At 41.9% G+C, this 24,724-nt stretch overlaps 1 protein-coding gene across 2 annotated transcripts in view; it reads left to right on the top strand.

The window, feature by feature from the left end:
• Positions 1 to 807: 807 nt before the first annotated feature.
• DAAM2 (dishevelled associated activator of morphogenesis 2) overlaps positions 808 to 24,724 on the top strand; it is a 212,857-nt gene continuing 188,940 nt past the window's right edge. The window contains exons 1-3 of one of the 2 annotated variants that reach the window (XM_087775930.1): positions 827 to 894; positions 1,004 to 1,055; positions 19,913 to 20,053. The gene's annotated coding sequence lies outside the window, so the exon portion shown is untranslated. Of the gene's footprint in view, positions 895 to 1,003; positions 1,056 to 19,912; positions 20,054 to 24,724 lie in introns of both variants that reach the window. The other variant, XM_009475067.2, reaches the window with a different exon arrangement.

The following is a 24,724-nucleotide window of genomic DNA, read 5'->3' as shown; positions in this document are numbered from 1 at the left end:
ATACTTCTGCTTCAGTTTTTGCTCTAGCATCTCTTCTCTTCTACGTAACACTGTAAGTGGCTTTCAGAGCAGGTGAAGCGTGTCATACTGTACCATACCAAAGAAATATTAGAGATAGAGATGCAAATAGGGAGAGCATAATAGAGATCTAAGATGAAATGAATTTTCTGAGCTGGTGGTATTCATCTGAGATGAGATGCTTCCAGAAGGTATTTTGAAGTTAGAACTGGCCCACATGCCTGGGAAAACATTCCAGCTGGAAGGGGTTAGTGCAAAACTGAAAGAGGATGTGGACAAGATGCTTGGAAGGGCTGTTTCACTCCTGTTTTAGTTAAATCCAGTCAAAGCCTGGACACAGCAGAGGGCTGTGGGCTAAGTGTGTGTGTGGGGGCGGGGAGACCTCTTTGCCAGGCTTGATTCAAACACTGTTTAGGCACAGCTGAGAGACTGGAAAATACCGCTTTCCAAATGGGGACTTGCATGACAGATAGTTACATCCTGGGTGTGGATATAATACACCATGGGCAGAAAAGTACAAGGATTGTCTTTTGCCAGGGACTTACACAACCTCATCTGTAGTTCCCCACCATTTCCTCCCTGACCCCTCTTGGAGGGATTTTTCTATCCAAAACTGTAAAAATTACAAATCCCAAAAAACTGCAATCTGGACTCTACCTAGAGAAACTTTAGATCGTTCATTCCATAAATATCTCTTAGAGGCTGTCTGACGTCAGAGGATTTGGAGAGAGAGGCTGGTCTGAAAGTGAAAACAGCAGCAGTTCCAGTCTCACTACAACAGCACAGCCAGCGAGGGGAGCAGCACAGGCATTCCTCTATGTGGATTACAGGACTGCAGAGCAGGGAGGAACTGCGCAGAGGCACGGGCACTACAGTGTAAGTGCAGCTGCTGCAGCAACTCTTCTTGTGTTTTTGCTTGTTTTCAAGAACAAATCTCTGCAAGTACCACTTGTCTTTTTTTTTTCTCCTCTGAAATATCCTGAAGCCAGCTTGGCAGCACACAGGATTCAGGTTTAGCTTGATTGCTTCTCCCAAAGGTATGCAGAGGGGCTGATGGTGGAGGCTTTTGCACTTTTCTGTATATGGATGGAGGTGACAGGGGATGAGGGAGGTTGGAGAGGGAGGGAAGAATGTATTTTTGGAAGACTACAAAATTAACTGAAATTTAGCTCCTTCATCTTCTGGTAGCAGGACAGCAAAATCCCAAATAAGCCCTAGGCAAAACCCAACTTCCTTAGGCAACTTCACAACACAGGATTTCTTTTTTAACTCTTTAATCCCTTGTCATATTGTGCAGCATGCAGTTCCTCTTTCCTTATGAGGAGGACAGGCAATTTCCTGGCTCCCTGACAATGCAGTTCTGTCCCACTCTGTTTGCAAGGCTACTGACAGTAACAGATCCTAACATGAGTATGGGGTGTCGCTTGCTAAATCTGACAAATTTAGCACCTTGAGCCTGTACTAGTTTGATAGTAAGGGTTCTCCAAAGAACTCACTGCTTCTGCAGAGGAAAGAGGCATCTCTCACATACAAAAACTATTGGTGACAGGATCATACATGAAGGAGGCAGCTACTACAAGGAGAATGTCCCTGTGAAAAACTTTCAGAGGTACTGTTATAGCACATGGTGCAAGTCCCAAGGAAAGCTAGTGAGTCTTAATAATTTTTTTTTTTTTACCTCAGCAGTCCAGAGATTCACAAGCCTACTCCATAAGAAGGTGGTGTTTTCAGTGGGGCACTCTGCTGTATTTATTTACAATTAAAATTCAGTGCTGCATTCATGTAACTAACCTTACCTCCCCCACCCCACACCTGGATGTCCCTTCTTCATTCCCTGTGTAGAGATGGGAGCAGTTCTGGGGACAGCTGTGGAGGCAGCTGTCCTCCTCATTGGCATCTTCTCTAATGAGACCCATGACAGAAACAGCTCATTTCCCCAGGTGGGTGGAAGAGTTTGATGCCTCATGTGTGAAGCTGACATACTTAGCTAGCACTTGTAACTTTAGAAAGCTCTTTGCCAGGGAGAGGGTGCTTGGTCTGTGCGATTGCTGGCAGGAGAGATGACGCCCTTGAACATAAACACAAAGCTGGGCTGAGAAGCAGGAGCTATGTGAATTGCACAATATAGTGCACTGTGCTGTTAGTAATTGGCTTCAGCCAACAAGCAGTCACAAGAAAGGCTGTTGCGAGTCAGCGCTCCCTGGGCTGAGTTGTTTTGGTAATGGAATAAGCCTGCAAATACTTTTCCTCTTGAGGATGGCAGTGTAGGTTGCTGGGACAGGGAGAAGGAAGTGAAGGGGGAAAGGTGAGGATTGGGAGGAGGGAGTTTTGCAGGCATCTCCCCTGCAAAATGAAATTGAGCAAGTCTAGTTAGCTGGGCTGAAAGCAGCTGCAGGTTGATGTAACCACTGTGCTGGCTAATGTAATGGGGATAGCCTTTACTGGGCAGATGTTCAAGGTCTAATCCCCACTAAAGGATGCCATGCTATGCCATGCGATGTAAAGCAAGCTAGGCTGAGCTGGAGAAAAAGCAACCGTACTGACTGCACGTGTAAGGGAGCATGTGTTCTCAGAGCCAGATCCTGCAGGGATGTATTTTGGAAGTGAAGTCTCCAGACTTGGAAGGAATTGGTTTGGGATCTGGGCTGCTTTACCATGACATATCAGAATCCTTTTCCTCTCCCCCATTTATTTCTTATTAGATTCTGTTTCCAGTAGCCTAGCAGCTCCTTTTCCAAGAAGCTGCTTTATTTTCTTAACAACAGCCTAATCACATTGGCTGGCAATGTGAAAGAAAAAAAATCCTTAAGAAATGTGGTAACTTGTTAGAAACCTATATGCCCCAATAAAAGCTTGAGAGCTGTCACAGCCAAGACAAGTGTCCGGGAGCCACAGACACTTTTACCTGGTTCAGCAATTAGTCTGTCTGAAGTGCATTGGGCAATACAGAACTAATATTTACAGAACTGCTGAAAGCTGAGAGGGTGAGAAGAGGAACTAAAGAGGAGATAATTCCAGATTTGGGGTGTATTAAGCTGACTGCTTCCTTTCTGTCTCACGATTCCTCTCTCTGTCCTCCAGCTCAGCATCCCACTAGTGAGTGACACTACCTGCAGGGGTTTGCAAATCTGGAAGTTCCTTGTGGGCTGTTAGTCATGCTTCAGGGGGAAAGTTGCACACTGAGTGGAACGGTAGGAGGAGGAATGGGGAAGGAGATACTAATCCGGCAGGAGATAAATTTAGTGTCTCATAAAAATGCATGGGTCATCACTTAACATCCTTGAGTTTAGATGAGGTTATACCAGCCAGGAAATTACTAGGTCTTCTACTGGTGGACACTGACCCTGGAAGCAAGAGAAACAAACGCAGTATGGACAGGGCACACATCTTTTCAGTTTTGCTTTGTGAAACAGAAAACAATTCCCTGTTGGAGCTTATGACAGACACAATGCAACCCTGAGGTTTTAAAAGTCTATATTATGTGTTACGAAGTGCAGTCTCATGGTTTCACAGAGCTGAGTAAGCAAATTCTCTGGATATCCTAGTGGCCTTACCACACTGTATCACTTGTCTGCTGCTATCGCTGGTGTTTATTTTAGTTGTGTTCCTTATGTGTAATGGAGATCATTCTGTTCATCTTGAAATCAGTCGCAAAAATTTTTCTTACCAAGTCCAGATGTGGCACGCACTGACTGTGTTTTATTGGCAGGGAGGCACAGCAAGAGTTGAACAGCGTCTTGAAGGCATCTCCCAGATAATTTGGTTTTGCTCCATCTGCCTTAGTTGACATAAAATTTCCCCAAGGTCCAGTGGAATCCTAGAAACCCATCTAGTCCCTTCAGGCCAGCCATCTGACCTAGCAATTGAGCAATCAGGGGACACCATTTCCTGACACTTCGGGGAAGGATGTGTGGAAGGCTTGGTTCTCAGCACTTTAATTGCTGCGAATTTTCAAACCTGGATCAATCCTATGGAGATCTGACCCTCTCTCTCTTCCCTGCCCCTGCAGCCCCCAGGCAAGCACAGCATGTTCCTAAATTAAAAGAAAGCTGACTGCTCTGATTTTCATTGGATGAAAGAGTTTACGTGTATTTTCCCATGCTTTTTGTTGTGTTGATTATTGACAGTGGTTTCTCTTATGGCTTTTCCGTTTTACCAGTTGCATTCCCTAATATCACACTCCTTTGAACTGAGGCATTTGCAGAAAACTGGTATTAGTAGGACTCCGTATATATGCACTCACTTTACATGCAGAAGATCTGTTTCGTTTCTCATCTTTCTGCAATTCCACTTAACAGTGGAGTTACTTCTGTTTGGCACTACTCTGAGTCATTATCAGGCTGAGGACTTATTATCTTCCAAGCTCTGTGTAGGTATTAAATTTCATAATGCTATGTAAATTAGTTAAATGGGATTTATTGGGTTGGATTCTCAGCCAGTACAAATAGGTATGGGGGCTCCAGTGTAGCTATCACAAATGTATTCCAGCTGAGGATTTCACCCAGTATCTTCAGACTAGTAATGAGTGACCTGAGGGACAGATAGTGCAAGTCTGCTCTCATCTGTACTAGTGAAAGTTTTTTGTAGCTCCATATTGTTCAAGAAACTTATTCCAGTCTTCAATTACAAGTAAGTTCAAGTAGCATCAGAATTTGGTCCAGAGAAACTGAGGCCCAAGTTGTGCAAAGTAACCTGTAATTTTGGCTCTTTATTTTTAGTGTCTTGTTAAGGCACCAAGACTCAAAAATTGAGACAGCCAAAATTATAAGCTACTTTTGAAATGCTGGCTGACTGACTTGGGCAAATCTACACAGTGGATTTGATTCTTCTCACATACTTTTTACAGCAGTGTAGCTCTCTGAAGGTCAGTGGAGCTACTGCTGTTTTACAGCAGTAGAAGTCACAGAGGAATGTGTCCTATGTTGCCAGAAGCTCCCATGAGCTTTGGTATGTCAGTCCTGTACTCATATTCTGTTTTTCTTTACATGTCCAGGACGTGCCTCGCTTTGATTTGCTGAGAGCCATGTAGCCACCTGCCCATGAACAGATCACATCCTGAGCAGCACTATTGGTAGTGCAGCCTCAAGCTCTCTTAGTGCTATGTGTTAAATCTCTACCTGATGATGGCCAAATAGGCTTTTCCCTCCCTTAGACTTTGTGTCTGGTTTGTATGTTGCTCAAAGTTCATGTTCCATGTTAGATTTATATTTTCAATTTGTTTTCCACATGGTATTTCAACACTTGAGATTTTGGCTTCTCTGGTGATCTCTGTGGTGTCAGATAACGTCTTCTAGTGGTAGGAGTTTTCTAGACTTGGGACAACATGGAATAACAAATCTGACGAGGCGAAGCTCATGTTTTTTGGATTTAGTAGAAAAGTTATTCTGAGAGTACGGCAGGCTTATATCAGTGATAAGGTTTCTCTGGAGTTAGGAATTAGAGAGACTTAAGGTGGAAAGAAGGAAGTAGATAAGAAAGGGAGGAGATCAGGCAGCTTGCTGGAATTCAAGGAGTGGGAGCTGGAGATCAGAAGGATGTGTTTAGACTGCATGAAAATGGAAATAGAGGTAACCTTGAGGAACTGAGGAAAACTTTGCCAGCAAGAGAGGAACAGGCTCCCTCCCTGAATAAGAAGTGCTTGCTCACTTCCCAGTTTTGCTGGCTTCAAAGTAATAATCACTGAAGTTGATATTTCTGCTCATGAGCTTTGAAGTTTGCATTTGTTAAGAGTATTTTTCTCTTCACTGTGTCCCAAGATTACTTAAATTCAGGCAATGAATGTGGCAGCCCAGCTCTTCTTTGAATTGGGGACAAAGCTGATTTGTGAGACCCAACAACTCTTCTGTCTCCTTGATATATTACTTTCTAAGGAGCCATAAACAAGGACTCATTTTTACTCTTACGGCTTTTATTATTCAAGACAGTGAACAATCCTGATTTGGGGGGCTTTATTTTGTTTGCTATTTTGAGGGGCAATGTTTTTAGCTGCTTAAACAATTGAATTAATGAGCCATGAAGTCTTAAAAGATGGAGATTTACACAGTGCCCTGTTCATCCTTGAAGAAAGTGGTCAGGTCCAATTTAACTTTTTAAGATCTGATCTGAAGATATGTTCCCAGGACATTTTCATAAATTAAATACACAAAGACACACACACACACACAAAAGGGAGAAGGAACATTTCTGCCAAGGAGCACAATCCAGCTTGGATTTCATTGTGAAGAAGTCATGCGAGGATACATTTCAAGGGTTTAATATCACGTGGCAAGATTCTCTTCTCCCAAGACAAAGCTGTGGGAAGAGATGAAAAATCTTGGAGGATAGGTCCACTGGTAGCTATTAAATATGATAATCTGGCTGTACTCCCATCTCCAAATCCTGAACAACTAAAAGGATTGAGCAGGGGTAGGATCAGACTATATATGGTATTTTTATATGCTTTCCCTAACCATCTGCAGCTGACCATTACTTGAAGATAGGGTACTGGTTTAGATGGACTTCTGATCTGACTCAGTATACGCATTTTTATATTCCTGTGGCCTTCGAGAGAGAAAACGCTGTGAAGATCCTCTGATGTTTCAGCTATTCTACGAGGGAGAAACAGTCATATCTATAAGATGTGGGCTGAGGAACCTGACCAAATACATCATAAACCTCCAGAAACTTATTCACATTTTAGAGTCCTTTAAGTGTCAAGAATGCACATGAAGAAACTATACCTTCATTTTTAGCACTGTCTGCGTCTTCTTGTCCATGAAAAAAGTGACCCGCATCTCTCCTCGTTCACCAGTTCCAGCATGGATTACAAACAGTGACAAATTTTTGCAGAAAGGATTTAATTTGCTAACACCCCTCCAGTTATTTTTAGAAATGTTTTGAATTTTCTTTTGCATTTAAGTATTTGTCTAAATCAGAACATTTCAAACAAGCTTACTCATCAATAGTATGATTGTTGCTGATATTTTAATAAATAACAAATATTTGGGATGCTTCCATATTCCAGGAAAGCTCAGTACTTTAAAAAAAAATAGGCTATTTTTAGGTGTTTCAGACTGGTCTTGGAAAATCATTAATCTCTTTGCATGCTCTTGGTCCTGCACTGTCATCTGTTTTCTTTCAAATCTCCAGAAGGCTGTGATGGAAATAAAAGGGAATTCCATGTTGTTCTGCATCAGCCTGCCAGTTCTGCTCCTTTCCTTGTCAGGTCGAAGGGAGCAATCTTTTCAAGAAGGAATGAAACTACTGTGGAGCTGTATAAGCATCCTTTCCTCTGCTGATCTGCGCGTAGAAGTTTCCTGGACTCTTGTAGAGGTGTAACATGATTTCCCTCTAATATGAAGCTATTTTTTTGCTCGAGAATATTACAACAGTCCAGTCCCTCTGAAAACGTGTAGTCAGTAAATCATCAGCCTACAATACAGTAAGTTCGGTACTTTTCACTGATCTAAGATCAAACCCTGAATGCTGTGGCTATTGTATGCTCATTAGCCAGATTGTTTCTGATGGCGCTGGGGCAATCTCAATGGACTGTTCCTATTTAATCAGTAGGAGTTAAATGATGAGAATATTTTCTTGTCTGAGTCATACACTATATAAATATTTGAGGATAAGTCACATATATATAGTTAGATAAAGTTAGCAATTTATTCTTTGCATTCAGCACTTTCCTTTGGAAAATTTCCAAGAACTTTAAAAATATTAATGGATTTAGTATTTGGGGAAACTGAGGCACAGCTTTCTCACATGACTGCAACCTGATGGGAGTCTGTACTATCATATAAATACTGTTACTGCAGGTAGGCTAGAGACCTCTCGTGGTTTAACCCCAGCTAGCAACTAAGCACCATGCAGCCATTCGCTCACTCCCCCGCGGTGGGATGGGGGAGAGAATCGGAAGGGTAAAAGGGAGAAAACTTGTGGGTTGAGATAAGAACAGTTTCATAACTGAAGTAAAACAAAAATAGAACAGTAGTAATAGTAATAATAACAATAATAATAAAAAACCAAATAATAACAATACAATAGTAATACAAAGCAAGTGATACCCTATACAGTTGCTCACCACCCACCGACCGATGCCCAGCCCGTCCCTGAGCAGCAATCCCTGCCCCTCAGCCAACTCCCCCAGCTTATATACTGGGCATGATGTCATATGGTATGGAATAGCCCTTTGGCCAGTCTGGGTCAGCTGTCCTGGCTCTGCCCTCTCCCAGCTTCTTGTGCACCTGGCAGAGCATGGGAAGCTGAAAAGTCCTTGACCAGTGTAAGCACTACTTAGCAACTACTTAGCAACAACTTAGCACTACTTAGCAAGAACCAAAGCATCAGTGTGTTATCCACATTGTTCTCATCTTAAACCTAAAACACAGCACCAAACCGGCTACCAAGAAGAAAATTAACTCTATCCCAGCTGAAACCAGGACAAGACCCATTTTTTAAAGCTATCTTTATGTCCTCTGAAGTGTTAATTTAACAAAGCTATAGCAATTAAACTAAAATATTATAACAACATCTTTATCATTATGTCGCATTTAGCCTTCTGCCTGTCAGACAAGCCATATATTCACCAAAATTATACTTCTCCCAGAAGTATGTCACCCTACTGCAGAGTGGGTACTCCTCCCCTTTTTTTCTCCCTCCCCCATATCTGTGTTCGGGCTTCCCAGAGCCTCGAGTTATAATACCCAGTTTTAATTCCTACTCTCCACCTTTTGTTTAGGTTTTTGCCTACACTGAGAATATGAAACTTAGGTGCTGCTGATTATGATTGTAAGAGATCTGCCCTAACTAGGTGGAATGGGTTTATTTGTTAGATTAAACAGCATACATCTGTAGAGAGGATTTGCCAGGATATCATTCTTCCTTACAAACGTTGTCAGGAATGGGGCCATCCACTAGTGCAGGCAGTCTTGGTTTTCTCACTGAGTCACTGACCATTAAGCTGGGATTCCTGGACTGTAAGTACCCTGGTTAAATCCATTTGGCAGAATCCTGACCCCCTCCAGGCAGGTGACCCCAGCAGCATCTGCACAACAGATGAAAGAAAGCAAGATCTTGACCAAATATGAGGGGACTTTAGTCCTTTGCTACTTTTGCAGCCATGTATACAGCAGGAACCAATTAAACTATGTTTCTAACAGCTGAATGCACAGAGAAACAGTTGGTTTTGTTCTTGCCTGTGCTCTGATCTGTCAGCATCCTCCTGCACTGTTATGCAGGGATAGAGTAATAACCATGCTAGGGCCCTGCCAATATGAACTGTCTTCCAACTGTGCCCTACTGAGATACGAACTTGCCCTCGTTGCTTGTTTCATACTTTTACTGCCCTGTGGGTCAGGCATCCCAATGAGTGAATCTCTCTGGCTCTGTTGTAGAGACCCTGAAATGTGTTGCCAATGACAGAAGTACAAAGCTTGACCTTAGCCTTTAATCATCAGCAGGATTCAGGCAGTCTGTGTGAACATTACGAAGTCTTTGGCACTCACCATTACTAAGTTATAGGGAGAAAACCAGATGCATTTTCTGACTAGGTGAAATTTTCCTTGGGGGACCTATGAATTGTTTTCCAGCTGTGTCTGGGCTTACCTAGAATAGCTTCAGGTACCTGCTGGGGGACATGTGTTAAGCTATAATTGTCCTACTGTGCCCTTCATGACACGTTTTATGTTTAAACAGAGGCAAAATTCAGCAAGCAACTCTTCACTGCCTCATCCCCTGCTTACTTACAGTGGTGATGTTTAGTATGGTCACATCTATTGGGATATCTCCAGAGGCCTATACTCTTTCTGATTTACACATCTGTTAGTGTAGCTAAGCTACTGTGAAATGGGAGTCTTATCTAAGAAAATACTGTAAATACAAGCTATAGTGGACCTAACATAATATATTAACATTTTTGTATAGTATCACTGTACTTTTAATAAAAAGCAGTTTAAGAATGCTGCTTCATCAGTCTTGAGAGTCAATTTTTCGATTACCGGCCTCAATTTTTGCAAGATATATCAACCATACAATTCAGATTACATACATACCAATATTTTGGTTTTTCTCACTTTGACATAAGAAATATTATCTACAGCTGTATATATTTTTATCCACAGAGCATGAATATTCAAATAAGAATGGACTAAATTATGATCTCTAGAATCCCATATCAGAGGTCAGGGAGATGGTAATATACCTCCGTACAATGAAATACCTAATTTGTCATTGTCAACTGCTTTAAACTAAGAGTGAAAATGGCTGCCTCATTTCAGACTGAAAAATTTATCTAATTCTGCTTCCCACTGGTCACTTGAGATGTCTTATGTTAATGTGTGACAGTACTGGAAAAAATGTGCTGTGGAGTCTGCTGGACTATGTGTCTATTATGCAGTTGTCTGTGATTGTAGGAAACAGGACGTGATGACCTTGTAGTCCTATACTCCCATGAATGCACATGACACAGAATCCAATTGACCACCCTACAGGCTCTGGTGACATGTGGGAGTGCAGCAAATTAAAATGGAAGCAGATGGCAAAAAAGTCCCCTCTGTGTTTTGCCTTGTCTTTTCTTTCAGGGATGTTGCCTTAAGTCTTTGATCCAAATAGCCTGCTGAGGAAATATGTCTCTGAGCTATGATGAAACAACAGTAGGAACGCTGTGTTCAATTCTGGGTACTCAATACTAAGTGGTTACACAGTGATGGGAGAGATAGGCAACCTTCAGTTTTCCTTTGAGCACTCATTAGTCATGGTCTCTTGGGATTCTTTCGCTCTTTCAGGAATAAACTTAATTCACAAAGAAGCTAGAGGGAGCTGGGCAGTTTGGTGCCAGACTGGGGGGCAACGCCTCCAGAGAAATGGGAAATACTCTTTGACTTCCATTAGAAATTCTGCCATTGTTAATCTTGGGCTTGCTTCTCCTGGCTGGCCACTGCCATTAACTGCAATTAACTGTTTGTGTGACTCAGGGTATGTGCTTTCCAGTGTGCTATCTGTCTATCTACCTGCCTACCTATCTGTTTGGTTTTTTGTTTGCTTGTAATGGAACAGCCCAAGCTGCATGGATGTGTAAGCTTTATTTTCTAGGTTTCCTGTTTAGACTGTGTGAGCCTAAGTCCATGAGCTCTCTAGGTTGCTATATTTGCTGCGTTTGGACTTTTAAAGCTGAAGTTCTCACCAGCATTTTGGAGGCTTGTTTCTAGGGCTGGATTTTGCCATTTGATGTGGATCATACATGCTGCATCTTGTGATGCTAATAGGGTGGGGAATAATGGGCCCTGTAGTCACAATGAAGCTCCCTGAGAAATTCACTCATGGGTGTCACAAAAGCAGTTTTCCCAGTTCTGTGATACGTAGAAGCAGTCTAAAAAGTCTCCATGTAGAATAAGATGCCATACTGGATTTGTTTACTATCTCTGGACTTCAGTTATGTTCTGAGTGTCCCATGAAGCTTTAGGGTCACAGCAAATATTGTACTGCTCCTAGGCAAATGCACCCAGACTTGAGTTTGTTCAGCGGTCATTGTGCATGGTTCTTAAAACACCAAGCTCACTTTTACATATTCACTGAGCAGAGACATAGTAATCACTGCATTATATTAGCGTCTGTATATCTGACACACCCAGTGATTTGTTTGCAGACTTTCCCACACCCTCAGAGTTGCCACTTCTTAGTTTGGGTCATTTTTACCATGGCTGTGTCAGATGTCATTTTCCCTCCAGATATTTTTGGGTGTAGCTGATTGCAGCAGGGAGAGAGGACAACACAAGTCTGCCTTTTGCAGCTCACCTGAGTTGCGTCATTAGAGAGCATTAAAACATTCAGGCAGTTGGACTAGGTGATCATTGGAGGTTACTTCTAACTCTTCTCTTCTCTGTTGATTTTTTTTTTTTGGTTTGGTTTGCTTTATTACTATGTACCTTCTATCCATATGGTTACGGTTGTTCTTTCTTTTCACCCTCCTTTCTTTACCCAGCAGAGGAATATGATAGTCCTGAAAATCTAATATGGGCCTAACTAGACCTCACCACACTGAACCACTGGGCCAACACAGGCCTCTCATCTTCTTATTGCCATTTAGTATCAGTAGGAGGATTTTGTTATGCTTCTATTTCATTGGGCCTGTCTGATGTATCAAAAAGTCTATGTGGTTATGTTTATTAGTATTTTGTGAGTTTTTTGCCTTGCTTGAAGTTTGTCAGCTATTGGAGGTCCTCTGCTGTAAAATGTGTCACAGAGCTGACTAAGTGGCCCCTTGTCCTGCCTGCTTTGCTAATTGTGCTGAGCCAAGTATTATCTATTGGATATGCAAACGTGGAAGGTAAGGAAGGGTTTTGTTAACTCAGGGAAACAAATGAGTTGTAGATGGGAGCTGTGCTGCTGTTTTGGCCAATAATTACAGGCTGCAGACTTCACAGGTTCCAAAAGCCAAGCAACCTCCACCTTGCTTAATACTTGCATAAGATACTAAAGTCTATATGAAGCAGTGCTGATCATTTAGAGGCATGTATCAATTTTGATTTGGGTTCAAGACCGAAATCTGAGGAATTTGATGTTATAGGATATCAGGAGTTTCTTGCCTGTGTTCCACAGTGCTTTTGAGCACTAAAATAGTCATCTTTGAGGGAAGGATTCAAGAGTTTAAACTACTAGGAAACATGACTTACAGAATAGAGTAACGATTTTGGTCAGTTCTTTACCTGGTTCAGTAAAATGTGTGGTTCTCAGATACTTATCATTAGGTGCACTAAGAATGGGACACGGCCTGATACAGCTGTCTTTGATTTCTGGTTTCTCTTTGTCTTCTGGCTGCTTGTTTCTGACTCTACACAGACCCTTAATAAACTGTCCCCTTCCAAAAAATGTTAATATAGATGATCCCTTGGACTCCACCCCTCTGTGTCTGAGAGTTGTGTTACACTGGGCCAATTACAGGACCACATTTACAAAAATATTTGTTAGCTGTGGATACTTCAGTTTTTGTGTTCAAAATTCATACAATTTATGATGTGACCCAAAACACCTCAGCTCTAGCAGGCATTGGCTTTGACCTGTAGGGCTTGTTTTTTCAGAATTGTTGAGCATCCACATTACCAGCTGACTTCAAAGGGAGTTGAGTGCAAAGACATACAGTCACTTGCCCAAGGTCGCACTGGCAGTCAGGATCAGAGCTCCACAGAGCAGCTCCTGGCTCCAAGTAAATAAGCACACATGACAAACTGGTAGAAGCTTTTGAGCTGTACAGGGATCCTGTGTAGCTGCAACTCCAGAAATGGGTCTTATCTTTCTTAATAAGATTTAAACAGCTACACTTTCATAATAATAACAGTTATCACCACCTATGCAGTGACAGTAACTACCAGCTGAGTAGGAACTATTGTCCACTACTGGAGTCATCTCTTCCATTGTACTGATGGTTTTCAAAATACCACGGCTTGGGAATTGCTTGGAATGTCCCTTCCTATGTTGGCTTGGCACTGACCTACCTGGTTGTAGAGTGACTGCGAGGCAGTGATTCTTGGTTTTCTTTCCTGAGGACTTAGCACAACTGGCTTTGCGCCAAAGAGGTGGGTGAACAATGCAGCAAGCCCTGCTTTTTCATGTCCACTGCAGTAAGTTTAAAGTTGCCTGGAACAGTCAACAGCTATAGAAAGCAGCATGTTGGAGTGGTGCCACAGCCTCATCCTTCCTTTCAGTGTCAGCTGAATTGGCTAGGGAGTTCTGGCTGCACCTTTTCACAAAAACAGTAATTTCCCTGAGCTCTCATTAGCACACTCGAGTGATCAGGGTGCACCATGCTGTGCAAAAGCTCCACATACTTCAGGAATAATGTAATCTAGGTTTTTGTCTGAGGTCTAAGCATGATTTGACTAATGGTGATTTAGAGCTGAAATAGAAGCAAGGCTGGAGAAATGGGCTAAACATTTTTCTCATTTAGCTGAGTTGTCTAAACACTGGGGACTAAGATGAACTTATGCAGAGCCTTCTAACATTGACTCTGACTCAGGCATTATTATCCCCGTCTTAAAGAGTACAGAGTCAGAAACATGAATTGGCTTGCCCATGCCCACACAGAATGCACAGCTAGTGTCAGCATTACAACGTGGTTACTCAGAAGCACACAGATGTGCAACATGTATCGCACTTCTTCCCAACCCTACTTGCTGTAAAGACTTCTTGCAAGGGGTCAAATGCATACTCTTTGTTCTCTTGCTGTCTTTCGTGAGTATGGTTGTTCTCTTTTGGTGTAATTTTCTTTTTAATATAAAAGTCTTCACGAGTAGAGTAATGCTTTGCAACGTGTACAGTTTCACGATCACTGTAAAAATACAGTTACTTGAGTCTGAAAGGGTTTGTACCTATGGAGCTTTCTCTTGTTGACTCTCCTGGGTAAACCAGTATACACTGGTGGAAAGTGAGAGAGGACATATGAAGGTTTCCAGAAGTGGCTGAAGGAAATTTTCCTGCTCATAGCAAAGCACAACACTGAAAAAGAGAGGACAATCAATTTAAATGAAACCAGTAGTTTCTAAAAGGTTTAGAAAACTTCAGGTTGATGCTGAGGTTGAGACTTAGGTTTCCTGTCTGTTGACAATTTATGAATGCCTTTGCCTCTCCCTAGATGTTGGGCATAACTGTTTGTGTCAACTTCCCTACGGCCCGGAGCAGAATCTGCAGGCCCTTTCCTTTAAAGCCTTTGGAATTTACATAACCCTGCAATTGTAGCAATGCAAAATGTGGCTCTGGTTACAATAACAAGGGTTTAGGGAACGCAGGGAGAGATTGTAGCGGCAAAGGCATAAAAGCAAAACAAAACAAAACCCTACATGCTGTTTTAATTTTCAGCAGCCACGTGAGAACTGTCCTGCAGTTCCTGGCTATAAATAAATCTCTGCCGTCATAGGAAGACAAAAAACAAAACAGTTCACATTCCTCCCAAATTTTCTTAAGGTTATAAAAAATAAAGGAAAGGTAAATATTTCAAAAGCAGAGTGTGTCTTTGCTGAGGAATGTCAAATTATTACTCAGGGGGGTTCATATTTGCATCAAGTGGAGAAATTTGGCATTATACCTCTCTCCCTGCTCCATCTCCACCAGCTCTTTTGAGAAAACCATGTAGGACTGCATATGGATAATGTGCTAGGCAATGCTTCTTAAAGCTCCAGGGGTTCACTGCCCTAGTGTCAGCTGAGGCAGGAACTTTCTTTGAGATGAATGAGGACTACACAGAAGCATGCCTGTTGCTTCTTGTCAGATGTTGCATCCTATTTCTGTTAAATGTTGTGTTAGGAAGATGGGGACGAGGATCACTTCATTGCATAGTGAGATGCTGTGGCACTGACAGATGCAGACGTGAATGTAGAATCAAACAGCCAGTGCTTCATACCAAAAGTAGTGCTATAGAAATAAGCAGGCCTGCTTGATAAGTAAGCTCATAGTTATTATGTGTGGCTAAACAAAGATTTGGTCACCTGTTCAAATCCGGTTTCAGTTAATCAGAATGAAAAATTGTTACAATTGCAAATGCCATAGGGTAAGCTACTTACATTTAGACTCGGGGACGAAAAGAGGTAATGCCATGTGAATTGCATGACTAAGGATAGCTCTTGCAGGAATATAAGGACAGACTGAATCATGAAGTGGTAACATAGGGAATGAATGGAGATAACCTTTAGTAGAGAGCCCTAGGATAAGCAGGACCATGTGAGGGTTTCTCTACATTAATGAATGGAAAGGTTTAGTTGAAACTTCTTTCTAGGAAGGTAAAGGTCCAAGTCTTAAAATGTGGCCTAGTGTGTCAGTGTGGTGAAGTCCCAGGCAACAAGACTGGAGACTGGGAAAGAAATATCAATACCAGCGAACTGGGAAGGAACTGCAGTTTGCAGGAAAACTGATTAATTTCAGTTGACCCTGAGCCGTGGTGTTGCTTTGAATGGGCATGAGGCCTCCCAGAATGGGATATCTTTGAATTTGTGAGTGGAGAGCGTTTGGGACTGGAACGCGTAGGAAGGAAAAACTGCAGCAAAGGAGGAGCCTAATGTTGCTGTGAAATGGTTTTACAGTGCATGATAGCATCTGCTTGACACTACCTCATCACAGGAATGGATGATGAGCCATTTGAGAGCTTGTGGGTCAGGATTAGTGGGCAATACAACAAGACCAATGCTTTGGTGGATGTCTGTTATAGATCACCTGATCAGAAGAATGAGTAAAGGAGACCTTCTTCAGGCAACTGGACGAACTTCATGACCACCTCAATATCTGCTGGAAGGGCAACGCAGGAGGGCACAAGAAATCCAGGGGGTTTCTGGAGTGATGACAACTTCGTAACACAGATAAAGGATGAGCTGAAGAGAGAAGTCTGATATTTACAAACAAGGAAGAATGGGTTGGGGATGTGAAAGTCAAGGGTAGCTTTGGCTGCAGTGACCATGGGGTGGTAGAGTTCAGGATCCTGAGAGGAGGGAGCAAGACAAAAAGCAGGATCACAACCTTGGACTTCAGGAGAGCAGACTGTGTCCTGTTCAGGGACCTGCTTGAAAGAATCCCATAATACACGGCCCTGGAGGGAAGAGAGGTCCAGGAGAGCCAAATGATTTTCAAGGATCACCACCTCCAAGCTCAAGAACAGTTCATCCTGATGAGCAGGAAATGAAACAAAGGTGTCAGGAGGCCTGTGTAGATAAACAAGGAGCTCCTGACTAAACTCAAACATAAAAAGGAAGTTTACAAGAGGTGGCAGTAGGGTCAGGTGACCTGGGAGGAATATAGAGACACTATCTGAATGTGTGGGGATGGGATAAGGAAAACCAAGGCTTACTTGGAGCTGAATCTGCTAAGGGTCATGAAGGGCAATAAAAAGGGTGTGTAAAGGGAGATCAGCTGCAAAAGAAAGATGAGGGAAAAAGTAGACCCACTGCTGAATGGTCTAGGGGACCTGGTGACAAAGGACACAGAAAAGGATGAGATACTCAAGTCTTCTTCACTGTGGTCTTTACTGGAAGTACTCGCCTTCAGAAAACCCAGGCCTCTGAGACCAGTGGCAAAGTGTGGAGTAGGGAAGACTTACCCTTGATGGATGAGGATTGGATTAGGGAATATTTAAATAAACTGGACATATAAACAAGCAAGTCCCTGGAACCTGATGGGATACACCCACAAATGCTGAGGGAGCTGTCTAATGTCATTGTGAAGCCACTTTTGATTAGCTTTGAAAGGTCATGGCCACTGGGGGAGGTTCCTGAGGACTGGAAGAAAGCAACTGTCACTTTTATCTTCAAGTGGGACAAGAAAGATGGTCTGGAGCAGTACAGGTTGGACAGCCTCCAGGGACTGCCCTGGAAAGGTTATGGAGCAAACAATCCTAGAACCCATTTCCAAACATATGATGGTCAAGAAGGTGACTGGGAGTAGTCAGCATGGATCTATAAGGAGAAATCATGCCTGACCATCCTAATAGCCTTCTATGATGAGATGGTTGGCTTGGTAGATGTGGGGAGAGCAGTAGATGCTGTTTATCTTGACTTAAGTAAGGCTTTTGAGACTTTCATGTAACGTCCTTGTTGACAAACTGATGAAGTGTGGGCTAGATAAGTGAACAGTGACATGGCTTAGTAGCTGGCTGAGCTGCTGGGCTCAAAAGGATGTGATCAGCAGCAAACAGATCAGCTGCGGGCCACACAAATGGTGTATCCCATGGTCAGTACTGGGATCCAAAACCGTTTAACATCTTCATTAATGGCCTGGATGATGGGACCGAGTGCACCTTCAGCAAGTTTGCAGACAATATAAAACTGGGAAGAAAGATTGACCAGATGGTCATACTGCTGTTTGGAGGTACCTCAATAGGAATCTCATGAAATTCAAAAAAGGGAAATGCCAAGTACTGTTTCTGGGGAGGAATAACGTCATGCACCAGTACAGGCTGGGGCCAACCAGCTGGAAAGCAGCTTTGCAAAAAAGGACTTGGAGTCCTGGTAGGGAACACGTTGAACATGAGTCCAAAATGTACCTTGTGGCAAAGAAGGCCAACAGCCTCTGGACTGTATTAGGAAAAGGATTGCCAGCAAGTCAAGAGAGGTGAGCCTTCCTCTCTGCTCAGCAGTGGTGGGACACATCTGGAGTGCTGTGTCCAGTTCTGGGGTTCCCCAGTGCAGGAGAGAGATGGACATATTGGAGAGAGTGCAACAAAGGGCCACAAAGATGATTAAAGGGCTGGTACATCTGACATATGAGGAGAGACGGAGAGACCTGTGACTGTTTATTCTGGAGAAGAGAAGGCTTGAGGGGATCTTATCAATATGTGTAAATACCTGATGGTGGGGGGAGTAAAGAAGATGGAGCCAGATGCTTCTCAGTGGTGCCCAGTGGCAGGACGAAAGTTTATGGGCACAAACCGAAATACAGGAAATTCCACTTAAGCGTAAGAAAAAACTTTTTTAATGTGGGTGTGATCAAATACTGGAACAGGTTGCTCAGAGAGGTTGTGGAGGTTCCATGCATAGAGATATTCAAAACCTGACCAGATGGGGCCCCAGGCACCCTTCTCTGGTTGACCCTCCTTTGAGCAGTGGGTTTGGAGCAGGTGATTGCTAGAGGTTTCTTCCAACCTCAACTGTTCTGTGCTCTGTGATACCTTAATCCATTTTTTTCTCATGACTGAGTCAAAACAGCTCAAGAACTGTGATCACAGCTGGCACTTACTATTTTTGGGCGAAGCACTATTGGGGATGTGCTGTCCCACATCCTCTTAAAATAAGTTATGCCAGGACAAAAATCAGGAATTGTGGTGAAAGGTTTGGGGGGGAGCGGTAGAATTGCTTCCTGTACTATATATAATTTGAGGTTGGGTAGAGGACTTCACTGTCTAGTGTTTCTAATGTGGTATCTTTCACTAGTATCAAATTCTTACAGACAAGAAAAAAAAAAAAAAAAGAGGCCTGAATTTGCCCAGTGTTTATCGACCTGTGTTAAAGTTGATATTGTTACGTCGGTGGAAAATGGGGTTAATGAAGGGAAAACAAGGCCCTGTGTTTCTGTTATCCCCAAAAGACTGCAGTTTCTATGAATAATCTTCAGGCACCCATGGAGGAACTGACAATTTTAATGATGTTTCTCTTAGACCGGCTTAGTTAAATGCCATGGGAAGCAAACAAGGAAAAGGTCACTTTAATGGTATTTCCTAAAATGACAGTACAGCAGCATTTGTGGAATGTCCTGGAGCACAATCATTTGGCTTTAATAAAAAATAATGAAAAAACCCCAACAACAAGAAAATTAGCTGAATGATAAAAGTAAATAATTCATAACAGATTTCCTCCTAAATCTTGGAAGTCATCTGTCTAGAGCAGCTGATACAAAGAAGCCAAAGCCAATAGTTCTGTATCTGCTGAAAACCATCTTTGTATATGTTAATCACACTCTGTGCAAACAAATTTGTTTCTTTTTCTCTATCACTATTCATTTATGATCCCTGTACTCAAAGTTAATGTGTAAAGTAACCAATCAACAATTTGTCTACAACACAGATGCAGTCAGTGTTGAAAATATAATGGTACATGTGAGATACTCATATTGGGTTTGATTCTAGAGCGTATTAAGAGCTCTGTTGAGTGCTTCAGCAAAGAAGCCTTAAAGTATTTTCTTGCCTTTACGTGCTCAAATAGTACCTATTACCTGCATCTTCTCTTGCTTAGTGTCAAGCATGTGCTTCAAATCATTCTGGTTTAAGACAAAGTAATTTCATCAGAACACTGGATGACCAGCCCTGTACTGAAGTTAGCAGAGACCATACAGGAACATCTGTACATATTTCTTCTGTAATTTCATTTGAAAGTGAAAAAACATTGGAGATGCCTTTTATATAGACAGACAGCTAAAAGGAATGATTTATTTGCAATTGTTTCTCCAGAAGACCATCGCTACAGTCAAAACAGCTGTACTAACTCATCTGAAGGTGGGCTCTTCCTACACGGTGAGGACCTGAACTGAACGCAGAGACCTACGCAGAGAGAGAGGGAAGAGCAAATCAGAACCTACACAGATCATCCAGGTTAGTTCTGAGTTGCATGTGGGGAATGGGCGAGCAACACAATACCAGGGAACAGGATTTTAGTTCTCTTAAACTTGTGAGGCGTTACCTACATTCACCAGGCAAGAGGAATCTTCCACCTATTGCAAGGTGGTTTTCAACTTTAGAGCAAGGTTACAGCAAACAGGACCTCACTATCCCCAATTACAGACAAACTAGGTGTGTTTAGAAGCAGCATATATCCTAATGACATAAAAATTGTAACCTCCTACCCCATCTGTTCTCTTTACTCCATCACCATTTCAACAGAACAGAACAGAACCCGTATCCAGGCTGTGCTACAAGTGTTAGTCACGCTGTTACTCGGTCTGAGGGCCAGCATATTAACTTGGTTTTGATTATAATTGTAGTCTAAACTGGAGGCATTTCTTGTAAGTTAGTAAATACGCTTACTGGAAATGATAGTTTAGTAAAGTTCTTGATTTTATGCTCTATTTTTCCTCTTTCTTTCTTTATTCTGTCCTTCATTTTTCCAGAGTGGCCACCAATTAGAAGAAAACTTAGTGTCAGCATCCTCCTCCTTGGTGCAATTTAGAATCCTTCAGGGTTTTAGTCTGTTAAGAAGAGCTTGTGCATTCAATTTGTGCATGAAGTCTAATTACATCTATGTCTCATCATTTTCAGTGTCCTTTCTATTTCTCTTGTAGTGCTTGCAGCAATCACAGAGACAAAAATAATATGAAACCTTTTCTTCCCACGGTATTTCCACTTTATGGGATCTGAAATGCTGTGAAGTCATGTGACCCAGTTCGCTACTGCCATGCACTCTGCAGCAGTATTTACATGAGTGCAATGTGAGCATAAAGCGCAGCTAAGTTAAGATGATGCATACTTCACACTGATGTAAATGAGTACACCAAGCAGCAGGGCAGTAGTGAATCAGTTGTCAGGGCTCAAGCTCAGTCATACTTCTGCTGAACTGAGCAGTGCGTTTCCTGTACTTGTCTCCATAGGCATGATCCTGCCCCTCTGTCAGTATCCTAAATAGTTCCCACAGCTGTTAGAACCTCACAGACAGCCAAAACAAAAAATACAAATGCTAAACTTCAGATTCTGTTATGTGAAACAAAGTATGATAAATACTAAAAACAAATTTTGCTCACAGCTCCAGTTCTCTAGCTGTGTATGAATATGTATTCAAGAGGAAGACATTTACTCCCCATAATTTTAAAACATTACTATTTTACATCTTTGAAGTCTTGTGGAAAACCGACTAACTAATTCTTGATTAGCTACATCCCTCAAGGTGACCAGTTTCTTCTCTGGCATGTGCAGTGGTTCGGGAGCAAACAATGATTTTAGGAGCGATCTATCTTGCGTAGAATCAGGGCCACTACCTAGTTAAATATGTGCTGCTCTCTTGGCATATGCCACATCCGCTTCTGGCTCAGGCTACCATGATGGAATTAAACCGTGCAGAATCTGGGTGTGCCGCTCTTCATATCCCAGTCAGCTGCGTCACAAAGAGAGCAATGTATTTTTTTGTCTCCAGAGCAACTCAATCTTTCTGGTAATCACACATGTACTGCTTAGCATCCCACAGGAGCACGGGTTCTCTGCATTTGCAGTGAACTGAACCATCTTGCCAAGTACAACAAGGATGGCTTACACCTTTCTTCTCCCCTGTCCTCACCCTCACAGTCAAGCAGATTTCCAAGAGAGCAAGTCAGCATCCTTGCCTAGAAGTAAGGAGCCACCTTTCCATAGGAACTTTGTCCCATATCCAGGACTCCTAAGCATACAGGAATTCCTGTAAAGAAAGCCAAGTATTCTCCAGGAAAGCATGTGTCACAAAATAGAACAGATTCTATGTGATGGAAGTTATGTCTAAGAAAAATCAGGGTGGATTAACAGTGGTGTAACGGAGGGAAAAAAAAAAACCAACCACAAAACACCAGAGCCCCAAAAGCCAGAATAAACAGCTTGGCTATCAAGTACTGAAACTAAATGGCATTTGCAATTAATTGCTATAATAAGGTCAGCTGCCTTCCTAATTGATTTCAGCTTCTTACTAAGGGATCAGTGCTGCTAATTAGTTTGCATGTAAACTTCAGAGGATGTGAATAATCAGAGTTTAGTAAGCCACACCAACCGTAACTAATTCTTCTAGCTCTTCTGCAAAGAATACACAGTAAGCAAATGTTGTCCCCTTCCCAGCACCACAGATGGAGCCAGGACTTGTTGCTTTAGCTACTTTTTTCCACTGAGTTGCTACAAGACACTCAGAAGCATGCAGAAGTGGCAACCTTGAAGTCACTTTTGAAGGAAGTGAGTTTCCTAGGTAGAATAGGAGCAGTTTGATAGCTCTGTCACCAGTACTGTAAAGAAGAGGATATTTAACTGGAGCTCCCTGCCTGCTAAACAGCTGTTTCAGGATCCGTGAGTAGCCTGTACCATTTACAAAACCCCAAGGCTATTCTAAGTTGGCATCAGGGTCTTAACATACCTTGATCAGCTTATAGACCACAGAGTCACAAGGGCAATTTAAAAACTGCCATTACTTCTTCACTCTGGTTTTGTGCTAGCCAGCAATCAACCAGAGTAAAAGATCTGGCCTAGACCCTGTATCAGAAAAAGAAGTGGAAATAACCTTTCCCTTTGCCTTTCCCTGTTCCTTTGTATAGACATTGCTTTGATTTTCCTGGAAGTCACTGAGCTCTATGTGTTCATAGCTAGAGACTGACTTATTTCTGACTGTATTGATGGCCTATGCTTGGTTGGAACAAGACATGTTGGTCTAGATCATTGCTAATTAAATACAACGTCAGGCATTCCCTAAACTCTTCCAAAACTTAAAAAAGCCCATATGCCCCTCCCCGCCATGCAGCTAAACAAATCCATGCACAAAAATAAGGGGAATAAAAGGGAAAAAAACCCAGACCATTCAGAGCCCAAACTCATTTTAAAACTATTATTAATGAAAGCCTGTGTTGCAGTGCAGCCCAAGGTGGTCTTTGAATTTTTTTCAAAAAGCCAAAAAAATCCTTCAAATGAAAAATGTTGAGGAATGTCATTATACAGACTTTTGTTGGAACAGCTGCCTAGGGACAAGTTCGCTCCAGCCCTCCTTAGTTAAGATATTTAGTAGATCTAGCCAACAACATATGGTTACAAATGTTTGTGATACAGATCACCTGTCTGCATACTGCACCTTTCTGTAAGATGAACACTTGCTAGAACATAGATTTTTTAAAAAAAATATTTCTCTGGAAAATGAGAAGATATATACAGAATAGAAGGAAGTATTAAAAAATGATGGGGAAAGCAGAGGAAGACTCCATTTTACAAATCAGTACCCTCTATTCTGCTAACTGAGAAGCAGAAAGAAACGGAAAGGATCTGAAGTTCAGCTGAATTGTTTTTTTTTTTTTTCTAAAACCATTATCCCTGAGAAAATATCATGAATAGGTTCAAAAGGGTCATAAGGTGTTAGGTGTGAACACAACCCAAGTTTCTCCAAAGCAGGCAAATGAAGCCATGGTGAAGTTGCTGGCTACAAATGTTTACAGTAGTCAGGAACTGCTAACTAACTTTAATTGCTGGCAGCTGATCAATGTTTTGGTGGCAGGAAATTTAATCTTGTTCTGACTGATTCTGTCTCCCTTGCCTTCAGGGGTCTGGGTTTGAGTTGGGCTGTTATCTGCAGAGTTGCCCTTTCAAAATGTTTGAGAAATACCAAGCAAAACTAAAGGGAGAAATGAGACAATTCCTGTAAAATTTCCACGTTCTTTTCTTTTTTTTTTTATTGGTCTTTTTAATGGTTGGAGTAATCTCTGACTTTTGCTTTCTAAGAGCTTGTAAACCTTCTCTCCTTTCTGCAGAGCAAATGTCTTTTTCCTCTTTCCATAGCTGTTCTCTGAGTTGCAGCAAATACTGGTGGCTTTTCTTTTGGGCTTGAATGTTCCCTTGTCAGCAAACAACTTGTGCGGACCACGCACTAAATCTTAACCGATACAGGAGAGAGGGTTATAATGAGCTTGAGAAGCCAATGAAAGAGAAGGAGCTGTGAACAGGAAAACCACACGGAAAAGGGTGAAATTGAAATGTGCCATCTCTTGGAAGGTCCAAACCAACATCTTACACCTTATAATGGATACAGATTTGAATGTAGTTTTGATTGTAGTTGACCTAAATTCTGTGGTGTGGGCCATTTTATAATATAGAAACCAAATCTTTTTATTTAAGAACAATTGGTAGAAGTAGTTTGATAGCTAGTACATTGATTTAAGGCATTGTCAAGGAATGTTATCTTCATGTTGAAGGCCATAACTTTCATTAAGTGCACAACTCTTGCAGATCTGATAAGGCTTAGGTTCTAGGAACCAATTTATTTACTTTTAACCATTTTTTTTAACTGAGAAAATAAACCCACCAAAAATAAATGTTTGTGCTGAGTTTGTTAGGGGCAGCTAACTGAAACATATTTTTCCATGGTGTCAGGAATGCTGCAGAAAAAGAAGTACGCCAACAATACATCAGATGCAAGCTAACCTTAACAGCAATAAGTTCTGTTGCAGTTTCACTCAAACATCTGCATGCATGCACACGTGTAAATGCATACATGCACACACAGGTATGTATGCATATTATGATTCATCAAGTGGAAAACAATCTTGTGGCATTAGTAGTTTT

Source organism: Nipponia nippon, unplaced genomic scaffold (assembly GCF_047370975.1).
Source record: "Nipponia nippon isolate SJK-2023a ecotype South Korea unplaced genomic scaffold, ASM4737097v1 scaffold_4, whole genome shotgun sequence".
Classification (NCBI taxonomy): domain Eukaryota; kingdom Metazoa; phylum Chordata; class Aves; order Pelecaniformes; family Threskiornithidae; genus Nipponia; species Nipponia nippon.
This window is presented reverse-complemented; position numbering and strand designations above follow the sequence as displayed.